Genomic DNA, 18,129 nt, shown 5'->3' with positions numbered 1-18,129 from the left:
AAGATACGTGGCAAAAGGTGATGTTTGATCCTGAACCATATTTTATTTGCCTGTAAAGAGCACATAGCATTGGCTATCAAAATCCTTACTGGCCTCTGGATGAAGCATGTAAAGAAATTTTGTTTTGTACTTTTCTCATGCAACTCTTCTGTAAGTTTAAAACTGTTTCAAAATAAATAGAATAATTGAGTTGGTATAGCTTAAGTATAAAAGAATGATTGAGTCATAGTACATACTGCCTAATATCTGCAAAGAGAACAGTGAAAGATTACTTGGGGTATGGAAGAAGGGGAAGAGGATGAAGAGCCTTTAATATTGCTCTAAAGAGATTCTGTTGGGGTTTGTTGGAAAATAGGGGGAAATACACTCATTATATACAATTTTTAACTATTGCTGTTGTGATTGTAAAAAGCCCCTGATTTTATCAACCTCACTTTGCTGCCTCTATACCAGCTCAAGAAAGGTCACTTGCTGTTCCCCAATATACCATGGTATCCCATGCTTCATGATTTACATGTGATTTTCCTTAGGTGGAATACCCTTTCCCTTGTGGTCTATCTGGAAAAGTTTTCAACTCATCATTTAAGACAGCTTATTCGTCACCTCTGCTCTCACTCCATAGGGTAATCACCTCTGCTGTTACACTGATATCATGGTTTTATAAGTACCTGTTCAAGAAGCTTTTTCTTTTTTTAAATTCAAACTCCTTGAGAGCAGAAACTAGAGTGTCTTATTTTATTTTCCCATCTAAAAAACATATCTTGACTTACACCACATAATTTATGCTAGATTAGGGCTTTTATTTACATCATTAATGAATGCAGTTGCTTGGTGTGCCAACACAATAAAACGTGGTATAAATAGTTCAAGTCGTTCAGTAAAGAGAGCCCAGAATTAGATTCCAGCTCCACTACTTGCTAGCTATAAACCCATTTGGAAGTTATAATACCTCAAAGGCATGATTTGTTCATTTAAAGAATGCTAATAATAATGCCTGCTTTATCAAGTTGTTGCATTTAATGTAAGTATCTAACATGTCAAATTTCTATGTACCTTTTTTGGGCTGTGAAGCTCTACACTGGGAAATTCTTACTGATTGTTGGTATCTTAAGATGTTCCCAACTTGATTTCATCAAACTTAAACATGTCCAGTGACAGTTTTGAGGGGGAAATTACATTATATCCCATATCACACTAAAAGATATTTTGGGGTGTTAATGTAAAACACATTTAGGGACTTTCCTGGCAGTCCAGTGGTTAAGACTTTGCCTTCCAATGCAGGGTGTGTGGGTTTAATCCCTGGTCAGGGAGTGAAGATACCACAAGCCTCATGGCCAAAAAACAAAAATGTAAAAAACAAGAAGCAATATTATTAAAAATTCAATAGACTTTCAAAATGGTCCACATTAAAAAAAAAAAAAAACTTAAAAAAACACATTTAACCTTAATATTTTAACTAAGAAGTATCTCCCCCTTCTCAAATCATTGAATTGGGATTTCAAAAAGTTAATGTTACTATAAAACATGAGAGAAACTTTTATTTTATTTATTTATTTATTTTTTGGTATTGTTTCTTATATTAATTAATTTTATTTAGCAGATATTGTTGCTTAGTCATGAAGTCATGCTCAACTCTGTGACACTATGGACAGAAACACACCAGATTTTCTCAGTTTAGTTCAGTCACTCACTTACGTTCAACTCTTTGCGACCCCATGGACTGCAGCACACCACACTTCGACATTCATGACCAATTCCCAGAGCTTGTTCAAGTTCATATCCATCGAGTTGGTGATGCCATCCAACCATCTCACCCTCTATTGTCCCCTTATCCTCCTGCCCTCAATCTTTCCCAGCATTAGGGTCTTTTCCAGTGAGTCAGTTCTTCATATCAGGTGGCCAAATTGTTGGAGCTTCAGCTTCAGCATCAGTCCTTCCAATGTATATTCAGGACTGATTTCCTTTAGAATTGATAGGTTTGATCTCCTTGCATCCAATGGACTCTCAAGGGTCTTCTCTAACACCACAGTTCAAAAGCATCAGTTCTTCGGCACTCAGCTTTCTTTATGGTCCAACTCTCACATCCATACATGACTCCTGGAAAGCCATAGCTTTGACAAGACGAATATTTGTTGGCAAAGTAATTAATGTCTCTGCTTTTTCATATGCTGTCTAGGTTGGCCATAGCTTTTCTTCCAAGGAGCAAGGGTCTTTGAATTTCATGGCTGCAATCACCATCTGCAATGATTATGGAGACCAAAAAAATAGTCTGTCACTGTTTCCATTGTTTCCCCATCTATTTGCCATGAAGTGATGGGACTGGATGCGATGATATTAGTTTTTTAGATGTTGAGTTTTAAGCCAGCTTTTTCACTCTCCTCTTTCACTTTCATCAAGAGGCTCTTTAGTTCCTCTTTGCTTTCTTCCATAAGCATAGTGTCATCCGCATATCTGAGGCTATGGATATTTCTCCCAGCAATCTTGATTCCAGTTTGTGCTTCATCCAGCTCTGCATTACACTTGATATACTCTGCATATAAGGTAAGTAGGCAAAGTGACAAAATATAGCCTTCACATACTCCTTTCCCAATTTGGAAGCAGTCAGTTGTTCCATGCTCGTTCTAACTGTTGCTTCTTGACCTGCATACAGATTTCTCAGGAGGCAGGTAAGGTGGTCTGCTATTCCCATCTCTTTCAGAATTTTCCAGTTTGTTGTGATCCACACAGTAAAAGGCTTTGGCATAGTTAATAAAGCAGAAATAGATGTTTTTTTATGGAATTTTCTTGTTTTTTCTGTGATCCAATGGATGATGGCAATTTGATCACTGGTTCCTCTGCCTTTTCTAAATCCAGCTTGAACATCTGGAATTTCTCAGCTCACATCCTGGTGAAGCCTATCTGGGAGAATTTTGAGCACTACTTTGCTAGAGTGTAAGATGAGTGCAATTGTGTGGTAGTTCGAACATTTTTTGGCATTGCCTTTCTTTGGGATTAGAATGAAAACTGACCTTTTCCAGTCCTGTGGCCACTGCTGAGTTTTCCAAATTCCCTGGCATATTGTGTGCAGCACTTTAGCAGCAGTGTCTTTTAAAATTTGAGGCTTCTCTGTCCTTCGGTATCTCCCATATTTGCTCAAACTCATGTCCATTTAGTCGATGACTCAACATATAAATGCCTTATCCAAACCCAGATTGTCTACTTGATTTCAATTCTTTTGGTAAGCATAATTTTACTTTATTTCCCTTAGTTCCTTGTGATGTCTCACAAAGATGTTAATCTATAACTGAGCTAAATTACTGCTTAACCTAAACTCTAAGACATGTGAATGAAGTTAAGCATTCTCCTAAAAAGAATATTTTAATTTCTAGAGCTTCACATTTATAAATAAAAAGACTCTTGTGTGTCCATCAAACAAGGTGATGTGTAGAGATGGAGCAGAGGCAGCTTTCTATGAAGTGCAATGGTTATGTAAAAGGCATAAGTTACATGTAATTTTATGTCATGTACTCATCTTATTTAGAAATGGAGGTAGTGTTCTTTGACCAACTCCTTTAATGTACTCATCTTATTTAATTTCTTTATTAAAGGAGTTTGTCAAAGAACACTACCTCCATTTCTAACTTTAGATTATGGTATTGCCGGAAAGGCCACATCGAAATGCCATCATGCTTGAAAGTTTTAACCATTATGATTTAATTTCAGCTTACATGTAAAAACAATAAATGTAATAGTGTACAAGAAAACTAAATAATGTAATCTCATCTTTATAGTCAGTCTCTAGATTACCTTTGCAAAGATTCCATACCTAGAATGAATAAGGAAATAAATATATTTTAAAGTCCATTACATATTTGTAACTGACATCAAGGTTGAGTTGCACCATAAAAGAAAACAATAGGCTTTGAAATAAAACAGAAATCAGTTTAAATATTGACCTCATAATGGCAATCTTCACATTACAGTGGTTAAGTGTGTGGACTTGAGAGTAAAATTGCCTAGATTTGAATTTTGCCTGTGCGATTTATTAAGTGTGTGACCTATGTCCAATTACATAATCTTTCTTACCCTCAGTTTCTCCAACTATAATAATGGTACCCATGTCATAGTATTGCGAATGAAAACACACATATAGAAGTCACAGAAGAATGTCTGGCACTTAGCATTCAATAAATATTAGCCAGTGGTGCTGATGAATATTTAACTGAGCTGTAGGATCTCAGCAAATATATTTAATTTTTGTAGTGTTCATTTTTTATTCTATGTTACAATAGAGATAATATCCTTGCAGGATTTGTATAAGGACTAAATGAGGATATATTTTTATACCTAGCCTATAGTAGTAGATAAATACAGGTGCTATTATAATTAGCATTAGTATTCTGGAGATCTACACATATCTTCTATATTAAGTCATGTCCTACTTAATCCAGATTCTCAAACTTGGATGGAAAAATCAACACAGAAGTTTACAACTAATATTCTGAAGTGATGCATACCAAATTAGAACATTTACTCCATGATAGGGCAAAGCTCCAAGGCCAAAACAGATAGGAAACAGTGACAGAAGGCACCTGAAATTAAGCAGGCCTTAGTTTATAGACCCTTCCTTGGCTGTTTTTGGCTAACGAGAAAACATTTCAGTCTTTTCCACTGGCCTTGAAGTCTAGTTCATTAATGCATTCATTTGTTCATGCATTTGACAGGTATTGATGCACCCTAGTGCCAGACACTCTGCTGGGTCCTAGAGTTGCTGTGGTGAGTGAGGCAAACACTAATCAGGTCTGATTCAGTTTAGTTCAGTTCAGTTGGTCAGTCGTGTCCGACTCTTTGCAACCCCATGAATCACAGCACGCCAGGCCTCCCTGTCCATCACCAACTCCCGGAGTGCACTCAGACTCATGTCCATCCAGTCAGTGATGCCATCCAGCCATCTCATCCTCAGTTGTCCCCTTCTCCTCCTGCACCAATCCCTCCCAGCATCAGTCTTTTCCAATGAGTCAACTCTTCGCATGAGGTGGCCAAAGTACTGGAGTTTCAGCTTTAGCATCATTTCTTCCAAAGAAATCCCAGGGCTGATCTCCTTCAGAATGGACTGGTTGGATCTCCTTTCAGTCCAAGGGACTCTCAAGAGTCTTCTCCAACACCACAGTTCAAAAGCATCAATTCTTTGGTGCTCAGCTTTCTTCACAGTCCAACTCTCACATCCATACATGACCACAGGAAAAACCATAGCCTTGACTAGACGGATCTTTGTTGGCAAAGTAATGTCTCTGCTTTTGAAAATGCTATCTAGGTTGGTCATAACTTTCCTTCCAAGAAGTAAGTGTCTTTTAATTTCATGGTTGCAGTCACCATCTGCAGTGATTTTGGAGCCCCCCAAAATAAAGTCTGACACTGTTTCCACTGTTTCCCCATCTATTTCCCATGAAGTGATGGGACCGGATGCCATGATCTTCGTTTTCTGAATGTTGAGTTTTAAGCCAACTTTTTCACTCTCCTCTTTCACCTTCATCAAGAAGCTTTTTAATTCCTCTTCACTTTCTGCCATAAGGGTGGTGTCATCTGCATACCTGAGGTTATTGATGTTTCTTCTGGCAATCTTGATTTCAGCTTGTGCTTCATCCAGCCCAGTGTTTCTCATGATGTACTCTGCATATAAGTTAAATAAACAGGGTGACAATATACAGCCTTGACGGACTCCTTTTCCTATTGGGAACCAGTCTGTTGTTCCATGTCCAGTTCTAACTGTTGCTTCCTGACCTGCATATAGGTTTCTCAAGAGGCAGGTCAGGTGGTCTGGTATTCCCATCTCTTTCAGAATTTTCCACAGTTTATTGTGATCCACACAGCCAAAGGCTTTGGCATAGTCAATAAAGCAGAAATAGATGTTTTTCTGGAACTCTCTTGCTTTTTCAATGATCCAGCAGATGTTGGCAATTTGGTCTCTGGTTCCTCTGTGTTTTCTAAAACCAGCTTGAACATCTGATGGAGCTTAACAATTCGTGCAACACAACAGCTCATCAAGTAGTCAAGTTCTGATGCCATTTTTTTCCCCCAAAACTTGAATATGTTTAAAATTAAATAAGAGATAATAATATTAACATAGAATAATTTTGAATATATCCTGTGTGTCAAAAATCATTACTAATTCTTTACATGCATTATTTGTAATGCTCAAAATAATCCCAGAAAGTGGCCACTACTCTTCCCCCCAAGTTATAGTTGAAGCAGTTGAAGGACCAAGACACCAAGTCATTTGCCGAAGATGATATAGCTGATATAGAAGAGCAAGGGTCCACAATCTAACTCCTAAATCAGTGCTCTTAACTACAATTCCCCTATTTGTTAAGAAGTTTTAAAGAGCTTTGTAATTTTGATGTCTATATGAAAAAAGGGAAGAAACAAAGAGCTTGTAAATTATAGTCATGTAGCAAAACCATAACCTGTCTACCGAAAATGTAAAAAACTGAAAATGTTATTCTACTGGTTTGCTCAGGTCACCAAACTATGCTGGATGTAATACAGACATGGTGATGGAGATCATTTCTGTTTTGGTTAAAATATTTCCATAGTGATTTATCTGCAGCCTGAAATGTTTAAAAGTTTAGGTATATTTCTCAAAATTGTGTAGCTTTCTAATTTTTACTACTAAAATATTTTTTACCTTCAATTATGCTCAGAGGTGAAATTATCAGTTTTAGAGCATGTTTATAAACTGTATGCTCTTATGTTGCACCTGCTATTATCAAAATACATTTTGTGTTGGTTTAGTCTAGAAACACATTTGGCTTTTGTGTTTGCTCCTTTGTTGATACAGCTGAATGAGCTCAAAATGACTAGAGTTGATTATCACAATTAAAAAAGGTAAACTTAGATCATTTAAAATGTTTATTAAATAAACATGTATGATTCAAATATTACAGCATACAGCAGACATCTCATATTCATATAGTGTTATTACTTTACATAGCATTTCACATGCATTGCTATCTGTAACTTTAAAGCTTTGGCTAGGGTAGCATATCAATTTTACCAGTTTTCTCCTCCCTGCCAACATTCCCAATCCTAAACTTGGCCGGAATAAGATTATTGTTATCTCACAGTGTTAGCAGTCAGCATTTCAGGTTTGGAACACAGCCTCAAAAAGACCTCCTATGTCACTGATAAAGCCAGAGATGATACAGTTCTACATTCAGTGTTTTATTTGTAGTGGTTTTATTTAATAGCTTCTATTCATCATTTTATTCCTTATAACATCCCAGAGTTTTTTCCAACATATATTAGACTATGTAGAGAATGTGGAAGGAGAGATGAGATAAAACACATGCCAACTGTCACCAGGCTGGACCACCACCAACCAGGCAGTCAACCAGCACCTGAATGTTTACAGAGATCATCATTAGTCATGAAGTAATCTTGCATGATAAATGATTCCCTGTGGGACCCTTTGAAACACATACTCCTGCTATTGTGTGCAAGGCACCTGCTTTGGCAACATAAGGGAATGCCAAATTGAAAAATGGATAAGAATGAACAGGGAAGCATTTGACAGAAAACAGATCTAGAGTAATAAGCCTTTCAGTACTTTGAAATAGAGGCCATTAGTATCTACTTCTTGCTTCTCCTACACTGTCATTTTAGAATCATATCTTTCACATTTGATTAAAGATGATAATTTTTTCAGTTCTAAATTCAGAAAATGCATGTAAATTTTCTTCATAAAATTTTTGCAAAAGCCACTTTTTCCAAAAGTCTAATTAGGTAGGAAAACAAAGTGCTTATGGAATTACCACATTTATCTCACTACAATTATGTGAGTGGGAGCATTTTTATAAAGTTATACATTATAAATAAACAAATATGCATATATTCACACATAGCTTAGGTGTATTGTTGGCAACTAAGGTGGATACTACCTCCAACATGGTCTGATAGCACATGGAAAGGGGAAAATTAATACTATTCCTTTCTTTTCAGCTTTTGCCTTATGACTGCATATGGATATTATTTCATTTTCTAAGTATGATGTAGAACTACTAGTTAATTTCCTACTAAATACTCAGAAAGTATAGTATGTGAGGTTTTAGTCATCCTGATATATATTTAGAATGGAAATAATGGTTTGAGCTGGTAACCTTCTAAGTGTATATTCCTCATTCAACTATATTCCTCATCTACTAAGGGAGAGGAGACAGGAGACACATTATTTAATGATTTTATTTTCAGTACACATTATTTTATCAATAGATAAGGCTGATATTTATAGGACAACACACAAAAAAGATGCTCTTATTGCCAGGGCTTCAATTTTGGCTTCCAAGTATTAATAAGAATCAATACTAGTACAGAGTTAAGGGCTTCCCTGGTGGCTCAGATGGTAAAGAAACTTCCTGAAATGCAGGAGATCCAGGTTCTATTCCTGGATTGGGAGGATCCCAAGAGAATGGCAATCCACTCCAGTATTCTTGCCTGGAGAATCCCATGGACAGAGGCTACTGTCCATAAGGTTGCAGAGTCGGACTTGACTGACCAACTAACACTTTCACTTTCAGGGGTTGGCGGGTGAAATCTGGATCTGCTTCTTATTTTGTAAATAAAGTTTTACTGAAAACAGCCACATTCATTAATTTTCACAGAGTCAATGACTGCTTTGGAGTTACAACGGCAGATGTGAGTTGGTACAACAGAAACCACATGACCCACAAAACTGAAAACATTTGCCATCTGGACCTTTACAGAAAAAAAAGTCACCAGTCCTTGATTTAGATGCTTATCTATTGACCATCTGATATGAACAGCCTACTTATTGGAAAAGACCCTGATGCTGGGAAAGACTGAAGGCAAAAGAAGAGGGCGGCAGAGGATGAGTTGGTTGCATAGCATCACCGATTCAATGGATGTGAACTTGGGAAAACCCTGGGAGACAATGAGGGACAGAGAGGCCTGGCTTGCTGCAGTTCATGGGGTTGCAAAGAGCCAGTCACAACTTGGTGACTGAACAACAACTACTGATCTCAGTTTTAAAATAATAACCACAAATTTCTCATCCTTTTCTTTATCTAAAAAATTCACTTAATGCCTATGCAAAAAAAGCACCTGCTAGCTGATTATAATTAGAAGCTGGCACCAGACTATTTTGAGTTTGTTCCCACCATTGGTTCTCAGCCCTTGTTTGGAGGGCTTCATCTTTTCCAATTTATATGAAACTCTACCCACTGATAGAATGCCCTTCCTTTAGTTTCACCAATTGTAAGAATCAATCAGGTGATAGTTATTTGAATGACTCAGTCTCTTAAATGTCTCCTATTTTCTGTACTTCTACACTTTTTAACTTATTCTTTCTGTTTAAGAAATACATAACACTGCATTCTCTAAAATCTTCATCCCTTTTCATTTCTGTCCTACAATAATTGATTTTTAAAAGAGGCACTATGTCTCATTTATTCCCTTTTGAACTCCGCAAAGTGAAATCTAAAATAATATAATAGATTGGTGTCATTCAGTCTTGTAATATAAATACTTCCCACCCATCTTCCTGAGACCTTAAAATCACAGGGATGGATCTCTATAGACAAGATATTGTCCAGCTGGACTTACCCATGGCTGTTAACTGTGGAGAACACACTGCAAAGAGCAGCTACATTGAGTCAACTTTAAGAAAGCATATTCCATACAGAGCATTAGAAGTCTTAAGGTCCAGGTTCAAACTCTTGTTTCTGCCACTGGAGAAAATACGTGACCTTGGGCAGCTATCACTCTACCTTCAGCTCTGTGCTCTAGGAATAATCCCCTGGGCTTAACTGAAAAATCCCTGCCTACAGGCACACTATCATCACCAGCAGCAGCAGCAGCAGCAGCAGCAGCAGCATTACTCATCGGGTTTATACATTCCCCCTCTACATTCTGGGACTTTTCTGTCATGTACAATAGAAAGGTTAATCTTTCTTTTTGTACTTACCTCACTGTATTCAAGTGTCACTCAGACAATATAAAATGTTATTGAGAGATGCTGAAATGAAAGAAAATAGCTCGATAAATGACAGCTCTGTATCGTTATCTGCAAGTGTTTAGAGATAATCTTGGTTGACCAGGATTTGAGATTCTCTCTTACTCTATTAGTCAAATCTTTGTTCTGACCACTTTTGTTTATTTTGACCTGTTTCGGTAGGATAGTGGCCATGTGTTACTCCATGTGCTTCACTTTGAATCGATTATAGCTGCAAGCGCTGGGATCTGGGGTATGTTTGTATTCCAGATTTGAAACTAAAAGATATCCTTGGCATTTTATGAAGTCAATTTCATTCGTTAGGCAAATTGCCACATTTAAGAACAAGCAAATTAAGCATTTTTTATCTGTCTTTTGGTTTCTTTGAGTAGAGTAATCACCATGGATTGTGTCATGGATTGGATTCAAAGCCTTGCAATTATATGTCAGTGGGTGATGTGATGCTGAGCATTCTCCTGGGGCTCCTTCTCAGCCCACCTTCTTGTACGCATTCTCCTTGGACATACCATGACTTCTGATACACAATAAGGATCATTTGGAACCATTGTTCTTTCAAGCCTCTTAGGCCACATCCAATTTGGAGGACCTTGCTGTCCCCATCTTAAGCTGAAGTAATAATAATACACAGTAAAAGTAATAAATAGTTGCCTATTGTTTGTGAGAACTGTGTGGCAAAGAAACAGCCTGCATGTGGACCCCTTCCAGGAAGCTCAAATTTGTATTATTAATCCTTGTTGTAAATTGCTACCATCTATGGAAATTGCTACAATGCAAAATGCAGAAATATATTTCCTTTGTTAAAAACCTAATTGATTCATTTAGAGCTTTCTTTTGTTAATCTACCAAATCACAGCTACTAAATATTGCATGTTATAGCCATAGATACAGTCATTATTAACATGGTGATTAATGTGGGAATTTTCAGCCCACATTCACATGTATTTTCTTTTTAATATAATATGGCCCATACTTTTAGAAAATTTTCTTGCAAGAGATTTTTACAGCTTATCTTTAAAGGCAAAGCATTTCCAGAGAAAGCAATGTCTTTCTCTACTATATGTATATATATGTGGGTATATACATATATACATATTCATTTATTATTTATATACATATATATACTTATTTCCTATTATAAATCATAATTTACAGCAATCAAAAATTATATTCCTGATAAATAGGACTGATCAATTATTCCTCTTTCTAAAATGATGCCTATTTCAAACTATAGAAAACTATTTTAATTATGTTGATTAGCTACAGCAATAGGCAAAGTAAAAATCCTCTACTCTCTCTTAAATATGGTCTTTTCATTAGTGAATCTAAGGATCCTACTAAATAATAAAATTTTAAAACATCAATTATTTGCTAATAAAACTAATTCATATGTAGCAATACATACTGTGCTTATATATCTGCTTCTTACTCCCCCTTATGAGGTAAATATCATTACTTGCCCCATCTTAGAAAAAATAAAATGAGAGAGGGGGGTTCCCATACCTTCTCCCAAGGTATAGATATTTCTTGTGTCATTGTGGACCTGAAGCTCCACTTCCTAGACCCTGAATCCTAAGTCACTGTTGGTACCACATCTTTTGCAACTTACTTTTTGCCAAATTCAGTGAACTAACTATACAACTAAATAAAGAACATTTCAGCTTTTTTCAAGCCTTCCCTAATTTTAATATGGCTATGGCATTTTTAAGATTTTTATTTATGTCTACCCAGTGTACAGGAATGATGTCTGTATTTATATAAAATTTTTATCCCACCTACATTTTAAAAGGTTTAGAGTAGTGTGATGAAGATATGTTATCTTTCTCTGGTTTATATGTTCATGCCACGTACATTTATTTGGCTTTTAGTTCTTCAAAGAAATTGGGGCTCTCTGCACATGGCACAAAACAGATCTGGAACTCTGAATAGTCAATTAGCCAGATGTTCCTGTAGTGCTCATTTCACCTCTCAGATTTAGTTTCCATTCCTAAATGACAAGACTAGATGTGAGAATACAGAAATACAAAAATTCCAATTCTGGCATTTATGATTCTTATGAAATTTCAGCATTCATTGTATTTTCAGGCATTTGAAATAACTAATAACTTTGAATTACTTCTTGAAGGGTGGTCACAACTCTATTTAACTGATTCTTAGCCTAGTGATCACTGAAGATCTGCTAATGTTAAACATTATTAATCCATAAGCAGTTTTTTTGTAATGGCAATAAAGTCTCAAAACAAGGTGGCAGCTCTGTTCTTTTATTTAGTCTTCTTCATATGAATCTCTGAAACTCCTAGTGAAGAAAATTGGCTTTCCCTAATGTTGAGCACTAATGATATGGACCTTGGTGTATGCCTTATTAAGATGGTAATATCTCTAGCCACAAAAGGAACAAAAGTGTTCCTTTTGGTAAAACTGAGACACTCACTATCTCAAATGTCATATCTAAATGACCAAATTACAGAGGTAAAATCTGAATATTTTCCCTCCATAGGGTGTCTATTGATATTTCTTCATTTCTCTTACAAAAAATAAGTAAAGTTAGAGCCTAACACATGCTTATTTAATATGACATAGGCAAACTCCTAAAGATATCCTCTGCTTTTCAAAGTAAGATGTCAAATAAAAGATATGTATATTCCCTCATTTATTCCTTTCTATTCTTTTCCTTCTTTTTCAGAAGTCACATCTTCATGTTCATGCCTAATTTATGACTCTTTTAGAAAAATATACCTTAAATCTCTTACAGTGCTCGCAAACTTCTATATCAACTTTTAAAGCAACTTTTTACTTGCAAATTAGAATGCAAAATAGTTGGACTTAGATGGTGGTAAAAGGAAAATTCCTATTACAGCATCTGCAAATTACAAGTGAAAGTCACTTATAACTTATCCTGCAGTGCTTTTGAGAAACTTAGCTTGTTTTCTTCAAAGAAGAAAAATGCTTCATGAAAGGCCTAATAACACATTTAAATTACTGAGGATAATTTGAAAATTTTAAGTTTTATGGAATTTAGATGATTACTAGAATCCCAGCAAGTAGCATAATGGACATAATTTTTATAACAATTGAGAATTACTCTGCACATGATACACTTGCATTGATTTGAACCTAGCATTTAAAAACTGTACTTAACCCAAGTCACCACTCAGAAAGGATTTTTTTTTTTTTGTAAAATACAGTTAGCTTGATAAGAATTTTAGGTAGCTCATATTGTTCTATAAATTCAAATTAAATGGAATGGTACAGTTATTTTAAGACACCAAGCCATACAGTTTTTGCATATTTTCATGTTTTCATGAAAAGTATTCTGAAATCAAGTATATAGATATAAATGTATAACACAGATATACATGTATCTGAGTACATATCTGTGTATATATCTACATCTATATTGTATACATACAGCCATGTAAAAATTTTTTGCCTGCCTGTTTTTTCCTTGACCCAGAGGTTTAAAATTTAGAAAGTCTCTGATTGCACCTCTACAAGTGTCTGTCTTCACTGAAAGTGGCCAGAGAAGGCAATAGCTGAATGCTTTTTCATGATCTTTTTGATTGATCCCTGAAAACGCAAAAATGGCAAGGAAGGACTACTGATCTCACTCCAAAATATTATATATTTTGAGAGGAGAAACAAGAGGCAGGAATGGCAGAAGGGAGGAAAAAGAGAAAAGGAATAAAAAGGTAATAGAGTCCAGAGAGAAGAGTGAGTGGAGGGGGAAAGAATGATGTGGAAATTCCCTTTTCCTGTGTTTGAATCAGCTGAAATCTGCCTCCACCCTGCTCAACCCCACAACCACCCCACAGGGACAGTGACATTGACAAACTTGGAAAGAAGGAGAAGGGGCGGGGAGAAAATCATGCACAACCAATGTGCACAGAGCGGCTCTAAAGAGTCTTGGGCTCTGCAGAGTCTTAAGCTCTAGATGGTGCTTGAAACACAAATCAATAATCTAACTTAAGGAGATTAAGACCTTGCAGGTAGACTAACCTGAATCCTTAAACTGGATTTCCTAAATCTTAGGATTCTGAGGATGAAAGATATTATTTCAATCTTAAAGAATAAATTGAGTAAAAAAATAACCATGTACAATATACCTGCATTTTATATATATATATATATATTTTTTTTTTTAAGAAGGAAATTGATAAACAGCAAATAGAGGTGATCCAAATATGTATTAAACATTTGTTGTTGTTCAGTCACCAAGTTGTGTCCAACTCTTTGAGACCCCATGGACTTCTGCACACCAGGCTCCCATGTCCCTCAACATCTCCCAGAGTTTGCCCAAGCTCATGTCCATTGAATCAGTAATACCATCCAACCATCTCATCCTCTCTCGCCCTCTTCTTCTGCCTTCAATCTTTCCCAGCATCAGGGTCTTTTCCAGTGAGTCAGCTGTTTGCATCAAGTAGCCAAAGTACTGGAGCTTCAGTTTCAGCATCAGTCCCAGCATCAGTCCTTCCGGAGAGTATTCAGGGTTCATTTCCTTTCAGATTGACTGGTTTGATCTCCATGCTTTCCAAGGGACTTTCAAGAGTCTTCTCCAGCACCACAGTTTGAAAACATCAGTTCTTTAAACATGATGTGAAACAAAGTACTCCAAAACATCACAGTTCATATAACTTTTGGAGTTTAAGAATCCAGAAGCAGAGTTGCTGGGTGGTTCTAGGTCAAGAGCACCCACAATGTTAGAATGAAGCTCTCAGCCTGTTTGCAGTCATAGAAAAGCTCAACTGAGGGTGAAGGATCCTCTGCCAAGTTCAATCATAATGGTTGTTGACAATCCCCAGTTCCTCATCACAGGGCTGCTCATGACATAGTAGGTAGCGTTCCCCACAAAGAGTGATACAATTCAAGAAAGAACACCAAAATGGAAGCCAGAGCCTTTCATAATCTAGTCCCAAAAGTAACATTCCATTTCTTCCACATTGTATTGGTTATACAGACCACCTTGGTACAGTATGGGAGGGGACTGCAAAAGGATGTGAATATTAGGAAGTGAGGTTCATTGAAAGCCACCTTGGAGGATGACTATAATCAGCCCTTACACACTTGTTCACTTCTTAAGTCATATAAATGTATAAATAATAAGTAGAATACTATATATAAGTAAATGCATGAATTTATGAAGAAATGCTTGACATCAAATATGTCCACATTATTTTATGTTTTTATTGCTGTATTTTCCAAAATAAAGGTCATATTCTATTATGCAGCTGGAACTGAAATATGTAAAAGACAAAACTGAAGAGAAAATTCTGTTAATAAAGCTCAGTAAACATGATGTTTAATATATGTTACTAATATAAAGGAATAAAGAAAAACGGACTTTAAGCAGATAATCTGAACTTTCCTAACTAAAAGCAAAATAAACTTACTCCAACATACCTAATGCTTCTATCATCATACTAAGTATTTTTTGCCTAGAAAGGCCACAATTACTTCTTAGGTGCAAACCCCTAAAACCCTTTTGACCCTGACCTTCCCTTAATACCAGGTTTATAGTACTTACTATTTCATTTTTGGTTTTGATTATTCCAATCACCATAATCTCTAAGTCCTCACCCACTCCACCCCTAGCTATATTCTCATCCCAAAGATAGTCCTGAAGAAAATAATTGGAGCCACCTCATCCCAGTATTTTTCTACCATTTATAAACTCATTTTCAAATCAGTTTTCTAAACTGCAGAGCCATATTTTGAATGGAAATCAAGACACCTTCATTCGAATGTCCCCAGACACACCAAATTCAATAAATCTAAATAATTTTTCTTTCCCCAACATCTACTTTTCTGTATGACTTTCCGAGTTCACCAAATTGCATCCCAGTGATGAAGTTATTCAAGTCAGAAACCTGCGAATATCCTCCTCGTGAAGATGGCTGTGTAAGACTCTGCAGTTTATGCACCACGCAGAGGTGTCCAGCTACAATGACAAGTAGGGGTTGAAATCTAGACCCCCATCCACTCCCATGGCCTGTGTCCTGGGCAGATGTGCTATGTCAGAGGGAAATGACACCTTTTTCACAAAATTTTCTCTGGCCTACCAGTCAACAGGAACTGCATCTCTCTAGAACGAGTATATTTTATTTTATTTTATTGATGCAAAATGGCACTGAACCCTGAGCTCTTCAATGCACTGTAGCACAGACCCTGTTGATCCTGCCTCCAATGCAGTGAATGACCTACACCTCAGCCCCAGGCCCTCCTCTACAGGTCAAGGCCTCATCACTGCTTGTCTAAACCATGCAAGCTTCCTAACTGGTCCTCTAGCCTGAAGCATCAACCCTCTAGTTCAATCTCCACACTGCTAACAGACTGAGCTTTCTAAACTGCTCATCTAATCAAATGTTACCAAAAATCTGCCCCCCCACCCCACCAAAAAAAAAAAGTCACATATTCATTCAACAAGTGTCTTAAAGTACTTGCTATAGATACCCGAATCCTCAATCAGAAGGCCAAATTCCATAGCAAGAAAACACCACTCTTCAGATCTAATTCTTGCTTATATGTGGGATTTCCCTAGTGTCTCAGAAGGTAAATAATCTCCCTGAAATGCAAGAGACCCAGGTTCGATTCCTGGGTCAAGAAGATCTCCTAGAGGGTGGAATGGCTACCCACTCTAATATTCTTGCCTGGAGAATTTCCATGGACAGGAGAGCCTGATGGGCTACAGTCCATAGGGTTGCAAAGCAGCCTTATTTTTCCCTCATTCCTCATCTCTTTGTGGGAGCCTCTTACCCTGAACTATTGAAGGAGTCATGACATCTCATAAATCCAGTTTTGCACACACTACTCTCTGAAATACCTTCCAACTTTTCTTCAATAATTTTGCTTTATATTAAAAACTAACATCAAATTCATCTTTCTTTCCCAGTTCCACCCCCCACAACCCACCATCTTAGGTATGTTGTTCTTCCTACAGTCTCCTATAGGAGAATGTTTCTAGTTCTCAGACCACGTTTCACATTGTGTGGTTAACATGTGTGTGCAGTCGCTCAGTCGTGCCTCTTTGTGACCCCATGGACTGCAGCTTGCCAGGCTCCTCTGTCCGTGGGATTTTCCAGGCAAGAATACTGGAGTGGTTTGCCATTTTCCCTTCCAGGGGATCTTCCCAACTTAGGGATTGAACCCGCATCTCTTGAGTCTCCTGCATTGGCAAGCAGATTCTTTACCTCTGTGCCTCCCAGCAAGCCCACAGTTATCATACATTTACCCATGTTTTTTTTCCCCTGGTTGTAAAGTTTTCAGACACAGGAAAAAATAACTTTTTAATCCTCAAGTTTGTTCCCTCACAGCAAATATTCCATAATCACCTTTTATCCTGAAGAAAATATGTTGTTCTCAAAAACATTTATCATCTTCCACCATATATATTTTAGTTTTTGTTCTTAGCATACTAACAATACTAGTTTTTTCTTCTATTTGCATCAATATTGAATGGCCAGAAAAAAAAATTATAAATTAGCAGAGAATTTTTAAAAATGCATTTGCATTTAATTATTCTTTTACCAGTATGCAGGCAACTATTTCACCCGGTAATCTTTTTTATAATAATGCCATTTTGTCTTTATATTTTCTTGCTTTCTACAAGTTTAAAGTTTTTCTAAAATATTAACACCTTTTATATATGTGCTGTATGTAAGATTAAAGGAAGAAGTAACTTCAAAATTGGAAGTAACTTCAAATACAGAAGTAACATTGCAATGAACTTCATCACCTGAGGAATTTGTGTACAGAGCAGAACGTGCTCAGGCTGGATTTATACATAAACAGATGTGTGTGTGAACTGAAACCCTGATGTCTGATTTATTTCATGATTCCTTCTAATGCATGACTTGGATCCTCTGAGCAGCTCTAATCAAAGCTTTCTTCTCCAAAGATTACTTTCTCTAGAACTTTGTTTTGTGTTTGTACTATTCTACCAATTTACAACTACCACTATTTGGAATTCCTTTGAATTAAAAAGCACTTTCAAAATATTACTTAATGTAATGTCCAAAACAGCTCTATTATTAAGTAACACAGATGTTATCATACAAAATTCATATATCCTAAACTTAATTTGACGAGCACATGGGGGTTGATGTCTTATGTTATTACAATAAACCCCTTTT

This window comes from Bubalus kerabau, chromosome 18, assembly GCF_029407905.1.
Source record: "Bubalus kerabau isolate K-KA32 ecotype Philippines breed swamp buffalo chromosome 18, PCC_UOA_SB_1v2, whole genome shotgun sequence".
NCBI classification, from domain to species: Eukaryota; Metazoa; Chordata; class Mammalia; order Artiodactyla; family Bovidae; genus Bubalus; species Bubalus kerabau.
The sequence above is the reverse complement of the archived record's forward strand: the minus strand, read 5'-3'. Positions refer to the sequence as shown.